Source organism: Trachemys scripta, chromosome 1 (assembly GCF_013100865.1).
Source record: "Trachemys scripta elegans isolate TJP31775 chromosome 1, CAS_Tse_1.0, whole genome shotgun sequence".
In the NCBI taxonomy this organism is placed as follows: Eukaryota; Metazoa; Chordata; order Testudines; family Emydidae; genus Trachemys; species Trachemys scripta.
Window position 1 is genome coordinate 246,200,949 of NC_048298.1, and position 17,634 is coordinate 246,218,582.

A 17,634-nucleotide genomic window follows, 5' to 3' on the forward strand; every position below is an offset into this window, starting at 1 on the left:
TGCTCCTCCTTGTCAGGCTGGGGGATGGGATTCACTGGCTCAACAGCAGCCTGGCAAGCAGCTGGAGGAGATTGAGGGGGAGGAGAAGATGGCGGAGGTGCTTCTTGTTCCCAGACAGAAGCAGCAGATAGGGTGATAGGCAGTGCCCAGAAGCATTTCACTTCCAGCTGAACTAGGGTCAATACCCTCCAGGTTGTGCTGATAAATAGCACTCATGGCGGGAGGACTGAAAAATGCTCAGTGCAGGTCACTCCTACCACCAGCAACAGTGGGTCACGGACCTTTATATCTTTTTTTGGTGTCAGGCACCAAAGGGAGCACTGTGGGAAGGGCCTGGGAAGATTAAAGATACCTATGACTTGCCCATTGCCCCCGTCCACACTGCATTGTAGAATGGGTACAGGGCCATGCTACAGCATTGGCGTGTATATATCCATCCCTCTCCTGCATGCCAGGGGTGCTGGAACAATTTGCATAATGGGGGCGCTGAGAGCCATTGAACCAAACTGTAAACTCTGTATATAATGGAAACCACTTCAAGCCAGTGGGTGCTGCAGCACTCCCCGCATCCCTCGTTCCAGCACCTATGCTGCATGCTAACTTTTGCACACTTCACTCTCCTTCAGGAACATGCTTCCTGGGTTCAGTTACGGACAGTACGGGGGCTATTGCACAACAATACCCATGTAACCATGTACAGTCAAAGTGTACATGGGGCCATAAAAAGATTCATTTGAATAGGCTACCTACACACAATTCCTTCAATGACACTTGGGGAGTCACCATAACTATATGTAAACCTGTATTTTTGGGAGTAGTGGGTTTCCAGAGAGCTTTGGAGCAAGGAGCTTATGTCCAATCAGGTAGGACTCTCCTCGACAGTCCTAAGTGTTCTTAGTTTCTGTCCTGTGAGAGTTGGCAGTGAGAAGTGACTCAGAAGTCTTTATGGCAAGTGAGGACAGGATTCTGAGGCTCTGCTGTGAGTCACTGCAGAGGACAGAAATGGTGCTGCCTCTGTACCTCAAAGCAGCACCCTGGAACCCCCATATTCACCACTGTCATAATTATGATGTTTTGTACAAAATATATCTTGTGAAGTATCATTTTTAAAGTCTTGATCTGTTGAGCAGTAATATCCTGTTGGGTTGTATGTGCTATCATTGTATGTGAAGTTATAAAGTTTTACTACGTGCGTGCTATTGAAATATGTTGTGAGGTTGAGAACACCCACAATCAGCCTTTCAGGTACAACAAAGGAGTGCTGATGGCCCAGATGTGCTGATGGCCCATTAAAGGGAAGCCATTCTCCCAGCACTGTGGGCAATACGCCAGGTTGGTGGGACAGAGGGCTCAGCGGTCCCACAGTCGAGGTTGCACCCTAGGGACCCCATCACAAGCGCTGAGTGAACTCTGCCAACCCAGCACCTCCATAAAGATGAATCACTATGCTGGGTTACAGGGCCGGCTCCAGCTTCTTCGGCGGCAACTCAGCGGCGGGTCCTTCGCTTCAAGAGGGACTGAGGAACCCACCGCCAAATTGCTGCCAAAGACCTGGACGTGCAGCCCCTTTCCATTGGCCGCCCCAAGCACCGGCTGGTGCCTGGAGCCTGCCCTGCTGGGTTAACAAGCTATTGCTCTGGAACTGAAGATAGACCTATAAAGGAACTCAGACTACTAATCCTTGCTGATCCAAACCATGAGTGGGATAGGGTGGATGGGAACTATTTATCACCTATGGGATATTCTCTTGTGGGTGGGAAGCAAGTTAGATGGACTACTGCCAAAGTTACTGTAAGGAGATATATTTTGTTGTTTATCCGCATGTATAATCGGTTGCTATGTTTTCCTAAGTTTATGACTGTGTTCTCTTTCCCCTAAGATTTTCTTGTTTGTATATAATCCTGGAATGCTTGTAACTGGGGCAGTTCTGCCTGTTAAGGCCACCAAAAGAGGGTAGGTTCAGTTTTCTCAGATTTCTGGGTAGGGGTTCAAGCAGATGCAGTTCTTTGTGAAGAGGCACCCTACATGTATCGAACCCCACAGTCATTGCTGCCATTAACCACCTGAGCTACAAACAAAAGTAATACTTGGACTGAATTCTTACTTGACTAAGGCTATGGCTACACTACACTACAGAGCTTATAGGGGTGCAGTCGCACTGATGCGGCTGTGCCGTTGCTAGTGCAGACACTCTAAGACAATGAGAGAAAGCTTCTCCCATCAACTTAATTATTCCAGCCCCCGCCAGCACCAATAGCTGTGTTGGTGGGAGAAGCTCTTCTTCCAACATAGCACTGTCCACACTGGCCCTTAGGTTGGTGTAATTTATGTCGCTCAGGGAGGTGATTTAATCACACCCGAGTGACTTAACTTAAATCGATTTGAGCTGTTGTGTATACATCGTATAAGTAAATGTTTTCATTTCAAAAGATGCAATAGTCAGTGTTCGGCCACTATGGTGCAAGGTGCTATAGAAAACCTTAAGATAGAAAAAAATCTCTTTCCAATGTCAAGTGCAGCATCGGAGCACATTTTACAGCTATATGTAGTACTAGCAGTGTGGACTTAGAAATAAACAGCAGAATTAATCAACAGCGCTCAACTTTATCCTCTTTAAATTCATGGGTGCTTGATAGTAGGATCATAAGGATCATAGGTTGGCCTGCACTCATCCCGCTGCAGGATACGAGCCCAGAGTTGCTCTCACGGCTCTGTATTTCAGCTTCAGATTTATATTACATTATGCAGCTCATGTATTTGCATGACTAATTACCTGATCTGCATATACAGATGTGGATTTTTCCACATGCTAATTTTGAAAATTTGGCCCTGGATACCTATTAAAACAAGAGATAGTTTCTTATTTTATCCCATTACTGGAGCCCACAGATGCAGATGTTACACAACAAAACATGCCAGACTGGAGATTACATAGAGGAGGAGCTGTGTTACATAGACAGTATCAAATCCTAGTGTGATTATGTAGTTTATAAAATGTGCAGGAGGAAATTCAGTTCACGCTCTAGAAGGCTTAGAGCTGTGAGGCCTTTCCATTGCCACACTACTGGCGATCTCTTTATTAGTGTACCTTTTCACTTTAAAGTGCTGCAGTCTGCTTCCCATTTCCACTGCAGCATGGAATATACATGAAATATTCCACAAATGAGTGGCTTACAGCATATGCCGGGGGGATCTCCAAGGAATACACACATGTGATTAACAAACTGGCCACCTGGCACAACTGTTGCTCCACATAAGTGCTGCTGAAACAGCAGCTCTTTTGCAATGGAAAAAACAGTAGAAGGAGGCAGTGCTTGAATGTGAACTAAATCTGAGTTATTTAGAAAAAAAACTTCTCTCTCTGATATTCTAAGGAAGCCTAGAATATAGCTCTTTGGACTTTGATTTCTAGCTTTCTCATATTTAAAAAAAGATGACATATTTTACAGTGTAAAATGACTTCTCTACGTCTGTCTCTGAACCATAGCTGATTTCCACTCCATGCGTTCATTAATGGTCTTTTCATAGTCTCTGCAGGCCTACCTTGAGTATTATAACCGGTCTTTTGGCTAACTCTGGATTACCTTTTAAAATATTTCCAGGAATATGATGTGAAGGTAAAATCTTTATAAGAAATATTTTTCTTAGTACAGTTGTGGAGCAACATTTTGCTGCACACATAGAATGGCACAAATTGTGCCTTCAAAACTTTATTATCCTTTGTTAAAAAAAGGATTTCAGCTAATGGGGTGCTGTCAAATCTTCATTGCCTACAAAGCCCCACTCTCACAGAAGAGACAGCACATGGCCCTTTTTGACCACCACCATTGCCACAGACACAGAATAAAAATACTCTGCCTCTCCCAAAGACTAACCATTTCTTAAATTTTTCCTTATCCCCAACCAAATGAGTAGCATCACGGCCAATACTGGTCTACCCTCAAGGGCATGATCCTGCCAGCTTGTAACTCTTACAACCATATAGCTGCCTGGCAACATTTCCAGAAGTAGGTGACTAAAGTTAAGCTCCTAAATCCATATTTAGACACCTATATAAATGGCCCAATTTTCCAAAATGATCAGAACCTAGCAGCTCCCACACAGGGATCTGCATACATTTAAGCTTTTGAAAAAATGTCTTTAATAGTCACAAAACCACAACTTTAAAACTTTTATTTCAAGAATTCTCCCTTAACAGCTGCCATGACTACAGTCTTTCAGACGCAATAAAATTATCTGAACAACCAATCCATCACTGGAATGAACCCCCTGATAAGCTGAAGGCTGCAGGGATCTAGATACTGTTGTGCAGTCCTGACAAAAGTTACCCATTGTAATGAAAGAAGACATGGCAGTCATGCTAAAGTTAAACTAGGATGACAGGTTTGGGGTAAAAGCCTATTCTCCAAAATGGCAAGAGGCAAGAATTTTTTAACTTGATTTTCCAAAAAGTAAGGTGTACATGCCATTGCTGCTGTTGTGCATGCAAAGTGGATATTTGTGCAAGCTACTGTGATAATAAAAGCAAAAAAAAAAAAAACACGGCACATAGTTGCTCACAGTTGTAGGTAATTACAGAAGATGTAAAGCAGCTTCAGGCTTCAAGAACTCTGCTGGGTTTCATACAGGGCCTGAAGCAACAAAGTGTACCCCCACCCACCCGAGCTATGACACTTACTCAAGCCTTCACCTCCGGAGTCATGGATCTCGGGTCCAAGAGTTGAACTTCATCAGGTCCCAAGCAGAGAGAAGATAGTGCTGACCTTCCTCACGCAGGAAAGGAGATAGCTATGTGGGAAGAGGGACGTGCTGTGTCTGCACTACTGGCCTAGTCATCTGGCTCTAAGTGTCCATATTGGATTTATATAATTTACTTAAGCCAACATTCAGGAAATTTTATAGGAACTAAAAATTTTACAATTGTTCATAACTGCCTGGATTCAGAAAGGCATCTGTGAATATGAAAAGCTAATTGGATTCACTAAGCCCAGTCAACATCTGTGAGAGCTACTTCTGGATAAACGCCCAAGGATGAGGAGCAGAGGGACGGGGATGACTGACAGAAATGGAGCCTATCTCATTGTTCTTGCTTTCTTCCTTTTTCTTTGTATAATTTTTTCCCATTCCTCTTTTATGTTGTTGTCTGGGGGGCGGGAGGGCTGAAAGGGAGGAGGAGTTTGCTTTGGAATGAAATGGTGTGGTTGTGGTAAAGCATCAGAATTACTCTAATTGAATTGTGAAAGATTACACACTGGTGCTTTCAATCTTTCTTACAAAGCAATAAAGTTGAGGTTTTAACAACAAATCACACTGTGTTCAGAGTACATGAAAAGCCACTATATGATCTAATTTATCTGGTAAATTATGGCCAACCAATGAGGTATAATTGGTGCTGTTGACTCAGATTAATTGGCTATGGTGCCTTGGAGCTGCAGCTATAGACTGATTTGAATTAGGGAGATTTAAATGGTTAGTAACTTTGCATGTGCATATGTTTTGCATTTCATGTTATCAGTAGAGATGTAACACCTGGACAAAACCAAGTTGTAAGTATATGTATATATTCCTATGAGCAGTCATGTTTTAAACTATAAAAAAGTAACAGTTTTTCTGACCTTATTTATAGAGCTTTTGGTACAATACATTTTTGCAAATGAATGACCCAATTCTGCAAACATTACTTATGTGGAGGAATATTTACTTACACAAAGTAGTTCCACTGAAGTCAGTATGACTATTCTAGATCAAGGAGCAGAATTGGGCACAAAATAATTGAATTATAAAGAGAGATGCTTGCAAAGGATAAAATTTTCAGAAGTTCCTATGGGATTTAGAAGTATAAATTCCACTGGCTTGTGGAAACCATTCCCAGAAATCAGTGCATTCTTAAGAAAAACAACAGGTAACACTGTAAATTTTGAAAACACTAGGATAGAAACATGATTTTTTCTTTGAGGGAGGGAAGGGGGTTTTAAGGTTGATTATTCAACAGACAAAAGTTAGTCATGGTCAGATGGAATTGTGAGGGATGAAGTGCCACACCTGTAGCTTGTGGTAGAATATTGTGTTTTAACCATACAAGGATATGGAAGAAAGACCTTCAAATGCAGTTAGATTTTAGGCAATCAGTGTACTCTGTTCTCAGTAAAAAGCAACAGAGGGTCCTGTGGCACCTTTAAGACTAACAGAAGTATTGGAGCATAAGCTTTCGTGAGCTCACTTCATCAGACGCAAGTAATGGAAATTTCCAGAGACAGGTATAAATCAGTATGGAGATAACGAGGTTAGTTCAATCAGGGAGGGTGAGGTGCTCTGCTAGCAGGTGAGTTGTGAACACCAAGGGAGGAGAAACTGCTTCTGTATTTGGATAGCCATTCACAGTCTTTGTTTAATCCTGATCTGATGGTGTCAAATTTGCAAATGAACTGGAGCTCGGCAGTTTCTCTTTGGAGTCTGGTCCTGAAGTTTTTTTGCTGTAAGATGGCTACCTTTACATCTGCTATTGTGTGGCCAGGGAGGTTGAAGTGTTCTCCTACAGGTTTTTGTATATTGCCATTCCTGATATCTGACTTGTGTCCATTTATCCTCTTGCGTAGTGACTGTCCAGTTTGGCCAATGTACATAGCAGAGGGGCATTGCTGGCACATGATGGCATATATAACATTGGTGGACGTGCAGGTGAATGAGCCGGTGATGTTGTAGCTGATCTGGTTAGGTCCTGTGATGGTGTTGCTGGTGTAGATATGTGGGCAGAGTGGACATCGAGGTTTGTTGCATGGGTTGGTTCCTGAGTTAGAGTTGTTATGGTGCGGTGCGTGGTTGCTGGTGTGAAGCTCCCATTTTATGTGCCCTTAAAATGAGAACTTTGTATTTATTTTTAAGATAATCCAAAAATGCAGGAGTACATTGGCATCTCTGGGTTGTAGAAGGTATTTTGAAAAATATAGAAAATTATTGTGTAGATAGGGTTCTGTGTATATAGATTTTGATGCTATTCTGTTTGGCTGATTGATACGATGTTAAGAGAAAGAGTGGCCAAGGTCTGAATGAGTCAAACAATAGAAACCCCTCCATGGACTTTGATTAATGGGGATCTCATTGGCATATTCGTTTCTGTGAACTGCCAATAAATATGGCTTTTATTTCCTGTAAACTGAACTGGGCATTGACAATGATATTTGGGGCTGGCTATTTGCTGGTTCACTCAATTGGAACGAAGATGAGTGAGAGTGAACATGACTGGGGTGTTTTATTTACTGGGTCAAAGGACACAGATCACCTTCAAATCTGGCTACCTATATTTTTGTTTAAAATTTAAAACAAAATAATTACAATAGTCATTTGCTTTCAAGGCCAACTCTCAAAGCAAACTTTCAACGTTTTCAGAAACTCCCTACAATTTTCTTGTTAAAAAAAAACAGACAAAGCATTATATTGTCCTTTTGCTGCCAATGTTTCCACCACAGTGGTTTATTGCATTGATTTTCTGTGGGTATAATTAAGTTATTTCAGTGAAACTACACTAAAGTAATTCAAGCTGAATCCCAGGGACAAAATCCTAGCAATGAGTTCTACTGGACTGTAGACTAGTCTTTCAAGGGAAGTGGAAACGACCCCACCACTTGAAAGATAGTGGGTGAGGTAATGTCTTTTATTGGACCAACTTCTCTTGGTGAAAGAGAGAAGCTTTCGAGCTTAATAGTTCTCTGTAAGCTCAAAACTTTGTCTCTCTCACAAGCAGAAGTTGATCCAATAAAAGACGTTACCTCACCCAGCTTAATATCCTGGGACCAACATGGCTCAACAACCCCATCACTTAAGACATTTAAAACCAGAGCAGGTCCTGTGCATGGTGCTCCCTCGCTGACATCATCTGCCCACCTTTTTCACATTTAAATCCAGTTCAAAACCTCTTGAAGATCCATTTCTTCCATGCTTGAAGTGTGACTCATGTTGACAAAAAAATTAAATTAGAAAAAAAAAGTGTTATTTCCCATGCCCCCTAATCTTGGTCTACTTGTCTATCTATCCTTACTTTGCAAGCTCCTAGCTTTAGCCAGGAGGGATAGCTCAGTGGTTTGAGCATTAGCCTGCTAACCCCGTGGTTGTAAATTCAATCCTTGAGGGGGCCACTTAGGGATCTGGGGCAAAAATCAGTGCTTGGTCCTGCTAGTAAAGACAGGGGGCTGGACTTGATGACCTTTCAAGGTCCCTTCCAGTTCTATGAGATAGGAACAATGACTTTTTTTCTCTCAGTCTGGAGAGCACATAGCAGGAACTACTATAAACAATTTACAGACTGCATCGAGTATAATTAAATATGCCATAAGGAAAAGCTCTCTCCTTGCAAAAGGATGAACTAAATTCACTGGATTTAAGGTTGTACCGATACTATTGACCTCGTACGTGTCTATGATCAGGAATAAATATTGACTTGGATGAGATGGTATGTGAGACTACGGTTGTTCCAAACATTTTCCTTCCACCAGATGCCACAGTTGCATGATTTAGATGTTCTAGGACTGGAGTGGGGATTATTAGAGGGGAAGAGGGTCCACAAATTGGCACAAGAAGAGGAAATTGGTGCAAAATAAATTTATGGAAAGGAACCTAGGATTAAAAGAAAAGAGGATTTGGAAAGAAAGCAATTGACGTAGTAAAGCCAGGTTTATGAAGTACTGCATGTATTAAAAATGTAAATAGATGTTACTCAAAATCCATTAAACTAGCAAATATGTAGCTAACTAGAAAGCCAGGTGCAGGAAAATATAAGACAAATTGCTGAAATGTATTTGAAGGATGTAAAGTTGATTAATTTGTTTAATAGGCATAAGTAGCATTTTTATCATTTAATTAATCCCCACCACTTGGTAATTTATAAGCAAATTACTTCCTCATTACAAAAATATTTTGATGACATTTCTTTGTAGGGAAGGGAGGATATTGGACACGTTCCATTTCTAGAAGACTCTTAACTGAGAAATTTTATGAGTATTAAACTCTGCTGAGTAAATTCTTCCTTTTGGCTCTTCTTTGATAACCCTCATTCTTTTGTACTATAGGACGGTGGTTGTTTTTAAATTGTTTCTGTTGGCATGTTTTCAAATTGCTCAAAAAACTAAATGCATCACAAAACCAAGTGAAGACACAATCCTTCCCCAAAGATTGCACAATCAAAAATTGAAGGGACACAATAAGGGAGAACCATGGGCCAAAAAAAAAAAAAGGCGGGGGGGGAGAGGAAGTACAAAGGTGACAATATTCATAGTGATCACTTCTTGGTGATCCTCTTTCTCATATGAGGAAGAATGGTCATGTTTAAGGGACTAAGGAGATCTGGGTTTAATTCCAAGATCCACCATAGACTACGTCCCTGTGTTCTTGGGTAAGTCACTTACTCTGTACCTTAGTTCCTCAGCTGTGAGCTGGGAATAATGATACTTCCTTTTCCCCCACTTATTCTCTGTCCTATCAGTGTGGGTCCCCCTTTGTGCCTAGTCAGGGGAGTAAGGGAGTAAGTCCCTTAGGGGTAAATGCACAATCAAGTCCTAAGCATTTCCAGGCAGGAACCACTGTTTATTACATGTGTGTACAGCACCTAGCACAAAGGAAGGGGGCACTGATCTCAGCTAATTCCAAAACAAACCAGATCCCACAAGAAAGTTTCTCCAAAGATATTCTAAGGTGCTGAAATCTATATCAGTTTTACATCAGATTTGATTAAGGTTAATTGGAGATAAAAATCAGAAAAGTAACCTGGTGACATTTCTAACTTTGTACACACACTTTCTTTCCCTACAAAGAATATCATCTGTATCATATGGTTACTCAAAAAAGCAAACCATTTCTTGATAATTTTGTTACCTTTCCTCTACCCTTTACTTCTCAATTTGGAACTATTAATTTTAGCCTGTCCCTTATTAAAATGTTTTCTCAACATAATCTGGCATACTGTAAACTCTCATCTATTTGTTAAACTGTTAATGATACTGACAGAGACTACAACATTGTGTAAAGAGGCAAAAGATCATCCTACGTTTTGGGAGGCAGCATTCTGGACTGCCAGAAGATCAAAGAACTGCAGACTGCAGCAGGATCTCACTGTTGGGTTATGTAATGTTTAAATTAAAATTATAGAATTAAATACAAGCTCTCTGTACCTTAGTAAGTCCAAAACTACATGGGTTTAGGAATAAGTACATCCAGCTCCATTCTTATTTCAAGAGGTTTTCATTTACTCTACACGTGTTTGAATTCACACCTCCAAATTTAACATTTGTTGGGCCCCAACTCATTTGTATATTGATAAATGAGAACAGAATTTGGCCTGGAAGGTTTACTTTTTTTCCGTTTTCAAAAGGGTTTGTAATAATTGCAATGGCTACATTGAGCTTCCCTGAAAGGCAGAGGCACATCACGTACAAACAACCAACAAGAAGAAACATCTAGCAGATCCAATATCCAAGTCTTTTCTGTTGGCAGGGTTTTATGTTGCTTACTGAAATTTACTCACCTTCATTGGTTCTCTAATGATTTGCATTCATAATTTTATCATGAACTGTGCTCTGGATGTGTTTGTAGAGTGAAAAGTTTCCTTATCTTGTAATTGTGCATAATAATGTATCACATCGCCTCTTACCTGGTGCCTAATTGGATACTACAGACTAGTCCAGGGGTCAGCAACTTCTGGCACGCGGCTCGACAGGGGAAGCTCCCTGGCGGGCCGGGCCAGTTTGTTTACCTGCCGCATCGGCAGGTTCAGTCGATCGCAGCTCCCACTGGCTGCGGTTCGCTGTCCCAGGCCAATGGGGGCGGCGGAAAGCCACAGCCGGCACATCCCTCAGCCAGCGCCGCTTCCCAAAGCCCACATTGGCCGGAGTGGTGAACCACGGTCAATGGGGGCCGCGATCGGCTGAACCTGCGGACGTAGCAGGTAAACAAACTGGCCTGGCCCACCAGGGTGCTTACGCTGGCGAGCCGCATGCCAGAGGTTGCCGACCCCTGGACTAGTCAATTATATGCAAAATTAGAGGAGTTAATTTTTATTCTGAAAAGAGATTAAAAGACCCTGTAATGACATTCAGTAAGCTGTTGAACCAGAGGGAGGGGGGGAAACACCACACACACAACACTAGAGTTTGGTCTAATAAGTCCAACTTAAAACTTTCCTACAAAGTAAAACTGTAACTTCTAAAGCTAAAGTAGAGATATTGTGCTAATTTGCACAATGTATTGTCTGTCAAAGTCCAAGGTCGATACTTACTAAGGAAAATGAAATACACACTTGTATTAACAGATTCCAATCCAATAAAATCATTTGAAAACTTTGAAGCATACAGTTATGGGATGACTCATTTCTCTGACTTCAATAATATGGAATTATTTACCTTTCAGCTTTTTAGCCAATGACGTTTTAGATCACCCTTATAGTTCAATGACCAAAAGGCCAAAAAATACATTCTTGGCAAATCTTTGGTATTTGTCTTATAATATGCAATCCTTACTGCACAGTATAAAAGTACAGCTCTCATAAATGTAGTAAAAAGGGGAAGAGCTCTTTGGAATCTAGGGCATTTGCACTCTGTTGCTCTCTGTTAGATAGGTAATCACATGCTTCTGAGATGCAATATTATGTTCTAGGCAAAATGCTGGAGTTTGGCTACAACAGACAGATACATTGGATTAGATTTTCCATCAGGATTTCAATATGCTAGCATGAAATGTATCACAGAAAGCAAATGTATTGCTGCATTTCTTCATGTGTAGACAGGATTTAAAAAACACTTTAGCAAAAACATACTCCCCCAAATTGACTGACTGCACAGGTGTAGCCATGGATTGAAAAACCACTTCTCAAGGATAGTGCCCCAGAAAATTGACTTTACACATGATGCATATGCAAGCACCTAATGCTTTTTCCCAGCTGGGCTTGTCTGCTTCATGTTTATCTGCAAGATGAGTTGCCTGAGCAGGAGACCATGTGTCTTGGAGATGTCTTTTTAGTCTGCATAGAAGCATGGAGCAGACAGGCAGAATGTAGAGTAGAATTCCATGCATGTATGCACACACCTCAGAACTAGCCTGTTAGCTTGTTGATTTAAAAAATTAAATTGAAAATCTTTACAGGGATTTACATTTGAAAAAAAATAAACTGAGTTATTTAATTCTTCAATGATGAAGTTGGAGATTGAAAAGACATTTGATCATGCAGACCATCTCCCTGAAAACGCAAAATTGTGCTCTATAGCCTGTTTCCTGAATTTTGTCCAAGCTAGTTTTAGCAGTCCCAGGTGATAGGGATTTTCCAACATCCATTGGAAGAAATTTATGTAGCTAAACGTATTTAACATCAAGAAATATTTCCTACTATTAGCATAGATTTTCCTTTTCTTAATTCCTTCCATTACTCTCAGTTATACAGTACCACTGTCTCCAAACTAAGCAATTATCCTCCTTGTCAATAATATCTAGGGTTGAAATTATTAACAGTTAAACAAAATACAAGGGAGGAGACATACAGTAACAGGTTATGGTTTAGTATGCACTTACTGTTCATGTATTTTTGAACTACTGGATAAATAACTCAGCTAACACAAAGCACATATATTTAAAAATACATAGGGTCAAATCCCCTTCTGGTGTTAATCAGCCTAGATTTACTTGCTTCAGTGGAACTACCACAATTTACCCCAGAGAAGATCTATCCTATTGCTCCTGAAAATTCAACAGAGCAGTATTCATTATATAAAGTCACAAACATTGATGTCAAGTATCAGAGGGGTAGCCGAGTTAGTCTGGATCTGTAAAAAGCAACAAAGAGTCCTGTGGCACCTTATAGACTAACAGATGTCTTGGAGCATAAGTTTTCGTGGGTGAATACCCACTTCGTCAGATGCATGGCAAATATTGATGTGACACTGTAGTTACGTTAGCATTAATACCATGAAGTATTGATAGTTAGGACTTTCCAGAGCTGTTCTGGAGGTTGAATAACAGCTTTCATGTGCAGAAGAGTTTGCAGGATCAGGCCATAGGGAGCATCCACCATTGAAATTCAAATTCAAAATTTGTGGCAGCTAAAGTCAGTTATGACTTTCTGAACACAGGAAGGTTACAGTGTGCAATAGAAATAATAGAATACACATCCCAAAAAATCTCCCTTAGGAATTATGCTCCAGTCAGTTCTCAACTGGTATCTAGCTTCACCATAATCTGTGTAGAGGGCAGGGCCGGCTCCAGGCACCAGCCTGGCAAGCAGGTGCTTGGGGCGGCTGCTCGGGAGAGGGGTGGCATGCCCAGCTATTCGGCGGCAATTCAGCGGACAGTCCCTCACTCCCACTCGTAGTGAAGGACCTCCCTCCGAATTGCCACCGCAGATCGCAATCGCAGCTTTTTTTTTTTTTTTTTTTTCCTTCGGCTGCTTGGGGCGGCCAAAACCCTGGAGCCGGCCCTGGTAGAGGGGGAGCTATGTAAGAAAATGGAGGCAGCATAGTTCAATGGCTAAGACAGCAGACTGAATCAGGAGAGCTCAGTTCAGTTCCCAGAAATCCCCGACTCAGTAGGTGACCTACAGTAAAATAACAGTTTCCTAAAACAGGAATACTACTTACCATTAGCTTGACAGTGTCATAGGTTATCGGGATCTGTGCTATTTATTTCCCCACAGTATCACATTTCTGTTACACCTAGACATTTTTCAAAAAATGCAAAAGCCCACTAGTGATTTTTACTGAAATAGATAAAAAAAACCTAGCATGTTAAAAGAGCTACAGTATTGACCACCATGGAAAAAGTTCTGTTACCATTACCAGATTTCATCCATTACTCTTGGTCTGTCTCATTTCTCATTCTGTCCTGCTGTAACTATAACCTACATTCAGCTTAGTAGGTAGAACTGGAACAAAACTGTTGCATGTCTGAGTTAATAACTCAAGATTGTCAAATAACTGACTCAATTGGAATTATTTAATCAAAGATTACCAATCAGATTAGTACAGCACTATACAGAATACAGAAAGAAAGAAAGAAAGACATTGTCAACCCTTTTTGTCAGACCAAGAGTTGGTTCTGGCTTTCTCCTTGACTGTATGTGGACGGACCCGCAGGTTTCATTTCCCCCAGCTAAGTTCCCATACCAATATCATTATATAGAGTTTTAGACAAATAAACCCTCTTTGCCAAGAATATTCTCCCAGCAACATATGTGCTGAGGTCATTTCTATACATTCTCACTTTACCTAATTTATGTGTGAAGGCATGATTATTGACAGCTGAGAGAACTAACAATTCCTCAAAATAATTTCTCAGTGGGTCTTTCTTACCCAACAATCATTCTTTCCTAGTGGTTCCACAACAGAAAACATCTGCTGTAACAATCGTCCCTTATTAGTTTCCCAAGTCTATATATACTTACGTAAGCATTACAGACAGACAGGTTTCCAAGAATATCTGGAGTTTTATAGATTGTTAAAGTACAGCATAATGGAGAAAATTCCTGAATAGAATTACTTATCGTTCAAGGATCAGTATTCTGGGCCTTAGAATTCAGACACACTCTTTGATGAAGATAAAGATTCTTAGGATTAGTTGATATATAAATGAATGAAAATATACAAAGAGAAAGAACTAAAAGGGTTAATATTTATTAGCAGATACTAACAAACCTTAGCCTTTTACCTCATTATCCTCAGAAGTAAAACTATTGTGTCTAAATGGGACAATGACAAAAAAATTCATTAAAAAGCCATATAAGTGATCTAATCAGTAGTTCAAATTGTTGCCTCAGTAGATGTATGAATGAAAGAATCTTCCACCCACAAAGATCCCTAGGAATCATGGGGAAGGGTATCCAGAGTCCTGTGGAGGAGAACACACCACAAGATCCATTGTCTACAGCCAGGCTCTAAGATACAACCGCATTTGCTCCAATCCCTCAGACAGAGACAAGCACCTACAAGATCTCTATCAAGCATTCTTAAAACTACAGTACCCACCTGCTGAAGTGAAAAAATAGATTGACAGAGCCAGACGAGCACCTCCTACAAGACAGGCCCAACCAAGAAAATAACAGAATACCACTAGCTGTTACCTTCAGCACCCAACTAAAACCTCTCCAGCGCATCATCAAGGATCTACAACCTATCCTGAAGGATGATCCCTCACTCTCACAGATCTTGAGAGACAGACCTGTCCTGGTTTACAGACAACCCCCCAACCTGAAGCAAATACTCACCAGCAACCACACATCACTGAACAAAAACACTGACCCAGGAACCTATCCTTGCAACAAAGCCCGATGCCAACTCTGTCCACATATCTATTCAAGTGACATCATCATAGGACCTAATCACATCAGCCATAACATCAGGGGCTCATTCACCTGCACATCTACCAATGTGATATATGCCATCATGTGCCAGCAATGCTCCTCTGACATGTACATTGGCCAAACCGGACAGTCTCTACGCAAAAGAATTAATGGACACAAATCTGACATCAGGAATCATAATACTCAAAAACCAGTGGGAGAACACTTTAACCTGTCTGGTCATTCAATGACAGACCTGCGGTGGCTATTTTACAACAGAAAAGCTTCAAAAACAGACTAACGAGAAACTGCTGAACTCGAATTGATATGCAAATTAGACACAATCAATTTAGGTTTGAATAAAGACTGGGAATGGCTGAGCCATTACAAACATTGAATCTATCTCCCCATCTAAGTATTCTCACACTTCTTATCAACCTGTCTGTAATGGGCTATCTTGATTATCACTTCAAAAGTTATTTTACTCTTACTTAATTGGCCTCTCAGAGTTGGTAAGACAACCCCCACCTGTTCATGCTCTCTGTATGTGTGTGTATATATATCTCCTCAATATATGTTCCATTCTATGCATCTGAAGAAGTGGGATGTATCCCACGAAAGCTTATGCTCAAATAAATTTATTAGTCTCTAAGGTGCCACAAGTACTCCTGTTCTTTTTAATAGATCTTTGGTCATTCTCAAAGCAGCAGGATCCTTTAGGAGGCATCCAGATAATACCATTTCAGTCACAGCCCAGGTAACAACATGGATAGCCATTGCCTAGAAATGGGAGAGTAGCATAGAGAGAGGATCCTAGTCTGTAAACCTCTCAGAGCTTAATCCCACACAGAGAAGTCTCCACTGGCTGGGATTGTACAGCTGATAAACCCCCTTTATTTGGAAACCTAATTGAGACCTACCAGATCAAAATCCCCTCCACCCACAGGAGTACAGGGAAGTTATCTAGTTCATAGTGTCTCCAAAATGCAAGAAAAAAATGCAAAGAAAAGAATCACTTTTTCCCAAATGGTGTTTTTGCTTATTCATTTTGATTACCCATCATATACAATAAACAGCTGGTTTCTTACCTTGCCCCTTGAGTAATATGTCCATCCCAAACTCATCCCAATAAAACCTGACCACTTGTATCCACTTCATTGGTTTTATACTTCTATATCATAGAATCATAGAACTGGAAGGGACCTCGAGAGGTCATCTAGTCCAGTTGCCCGCACTTGTGGCAGGACTAAGTATTATCTAGACCATCCCTGACAGGTGTTTGTCCAACCTGCTCTTAAAAATCTCCAATGATGGAGATTCCACAACCTCCCTAGGCAATTTATTCCAGTGCTTAACCACCCTGACAGTTAGGAAGTTTTTCCTAATGTCCAACCTAAGCCGCCCTTGCTGCAATTTAAGCCAATTGCTTCTTGTCCTAGCCTCCGAGGTTAAGAAGAACATTTTTTCTCCCTCTTCCTTGTAACAACCTTTTATGTATATGTACTTGATATATATTTATGAGCATATACACCCCATTAGGCATACAAGAAGAAAAAGTGGAGGGAAACAGCAGCAAATATACTTCCCAGCTTCTTAGGAGGACTGTGCTGCCTGCAATAGTCAGTAGTAAACTGGCCACTTTAGAGCTGCAGTTGTTCATCTGCTCCAAATTTAAAGAATCTGCTACCGGCAGAGCATACTGGGACAGGCTTTTCAAAGGGCAGGCCCAGACTAAGGACCTCAGTGCTAAACAATCCATCAAATAGAAAGATGAGAAGGCATCTTAAAAGCCAGGGCTCTGAGTGGAACACTAAGGTTTTCCTGAGGGGGAGCCTCGTGTGTTTGAGGTAGTTATGACATGAAGTGTTTCTATACTGAATAATAAAATGTTTTCTGGACATCAACCACTCCTTATACTTCAAATATACCACCTCCCTAGCAAATGTACGTACACACACACACACACACACACATAGAAACTTTAAGATGAAAAAGCAGCTCTTGGACTGCGATCTCAATTCAGATTAGTTAGCACAGTTAACCACCAGGCTAAAAATTATAAGGGAGGCTGTGGCTCCCTTGTGGCTATTTTGGGATAGCACCTAAGTCCACCAAAAAAATTATTTTGGCCAAAACTATTCAGCAAATTCATGAATAGTTTTGGCTGACCACAAGTGCATTTTGCAGCACATGAGCTATTTGTCCAAAAAAATCACCCAGTTCGTCTTATGGGCTTTAGAAATGTTCCTGAGCTTAGAACACAGCACTGGGAGTCAGGGATCTGCGTGCTATTTCCAGCTTTTCTATTGACTTCTTGCTTGACATGG

General features: G+C 40.9%; 1 long non-coding RNA gene across 1 annotated transcript in view; it reads right to left on the bottom strand.

The window, feature by feature from the left end:
* LOC117871391 overlaps positions 1–17,634 on the bottom strand; it is a 59,606-nt gene that overhangs the window by 15,366 nt on the left and 26,606 nt on the right. The window lies entirely within an intron of this gene.